Source organism: Gavialis gangeticus, unplaced genomic scaffold, assembly GCF_001723915.1.
Source record: "Gavialis gangeticus isolate Ggan-Ray unplaced genomic scaffold, GavGan_comp1, whole genome shotgun sequence".
Lineage (NCBI taxonomy): Eukaryota > Metazoa > Chordata > Crocodylia > Gavialidae > Gavialis > Gavialis gangeticus.
In genome coordinates this window covers 120,300,723-120,302,247 of record NW_017729022.1, presented here as the reverse complement: position 1 = coordinate 120,302,247, position 1,525 = coordinate 120,300,723, and the positions used below count along the sequence as shown (strand labels likewise).

The following is a 1,525-nucleotide window of genomic DNA, read 5'->3' as shown; positions in this document are numbered from 1 at the left end:
AGAGTACAGGCCTAGATACTTCTTGAACGTGCCTAAGCAATGCTTGTCCAATTCTTGAACACCTGCAATAATGGAGTTTCCACAACTTTCTTAGCTGATCTGTTCTATTTCCTCAGTGTTGTGCAAGGGAAGAAGTGGTTGGCTGTGGTACACTATCCAGTGCTAGTTAATGCAAGCTGGCTTAGGTTAATGCAATGCTGAGTGGCAGTACCCAAGCCAGTACACAAGTTTCTCATTGTTGCATGGCATTTTCTCTAACCTTCAGATGATTGTTATGGCTCTTTCTCCGTATGCTCCATTAAATATTTAAATAGATATTGTCTTTAATACATATTATTGTTGGTATTTGGAAAAAGCTGGATGATGTATTTTTATCTGTTTTTGCTTGCATTATGCCCCTTCAGCCCCCCCTGAAAACAAGCCCTTGACAATTGGAGTACATGTCTTAAGTGGGAGTCTGACTTTGCTGGAGTAGAAGCAGGGAGGAATAAAGTACAGTCTGTATCCCTTTGGTAACTCCTAGTATGTATAGAGCTTCTCTGTGGCCCAGTAAGCAGTATAGGTGGAGTCCCATTTTATCTCTTACAGCTGGTAGTTGAGCAGTTGCACTGGCGTAAGGCAAGTGAGCTGCAGTCTGTAGTGTCTTAATGACCCTTGTGGTGTGGAAACAGCACATTATTTACAAGGCTTTATATAAAGAATATTTACAGTAAAGAAGTAACAGTCTTGCTGCTGCCCTTGTGCGGATCTGGAGCCTAGCCTTGTTGCTGTCCTGTCACACCGGAAAATTCCTGCTGCTTCACCTAGACTCTCCTAGGATGTCACTCTTCCTGAACACTATTTCCAGGAGCACTTGCTCTTTGTCATGCAGTCAGCCACAACTCCAGCAGGGAGGGGATTGTACATTCTGCTTTCCAAAAAACAAGGTGCTTGTCTTACTTGAGAGCGTTTGGACACAGGAAAAATATGGTACTATTATGGTAAAATACCTTCTAGTCCATTAGTAACATAGATAAACAACATAAGAAACATGTTTAAATTAGGTCCTCAAAACTTAAACCCAAGTGTTGGTTAAGGAGCTCTCTCGCCCACAGATGTTAACGTTCTTTCCTTTTTTTTCTTTAAATGGAGTCTGGAACACCAGGGAAATCTGTAACACAGAAAGAAAAGCGGGTAAAATATCAAGATAGAGCAATGGATAAATGAATATCAAAATTAGTGGGATAAGAGGAGAAAGAGAATATTAATATTGAGCAAAGCAGTAGTCAGGTAGGCGATATAGTCAAAGGAAGGACTGGATCTAATCTGGATAGGAATTTGGGTGAAGTCAAAGTAACAACTGAGATATTTATATACTAATTGAAAAAGTCTAGTGAATAAGATGGAGGAACTGGAACTACTGGTGCAAGATGTGAAACTGGTTATAGAATGGATAACAGAGAGAGTGGAATAATTATAACTGGAATGCAGGTATTAAATGTATGTGCTGTTTAGGAAAGATGGAAACAGGTAAAGGTGATGGTTA

The 1,525-nt window shown here is 40.1% G+C and overlaps 1 protein-coding gene across 2 annotated transcripts in view; it reads left to right on the top strand.

Annotated features, from left to right (window-relative positions):
• The window catches only part of KPNA1 (karyopherin subunit alpha 1), an 88,642-nt gene that overhangs the window by 10,348 nt on the left and 76,769 nt on the right, over window positions 1-1,525 (top strand). Inside the window, exon 1 of one of the 2 annotated variants that reach the window (XM_019516084.1) lies at window positions 1,135-1,269. The exons of the other annotated variant lie outside the window; for it this stretch is intronic. The gene's annotated coding sequence lies outside the window, so the exon portion shown is untranslated. Of the gene's footprint in view, window positions 1-1,134; window positions 1,270-1,525 lie in introns of those variants that run through there. 2 annotated transcript variants of the gene reach the window in all.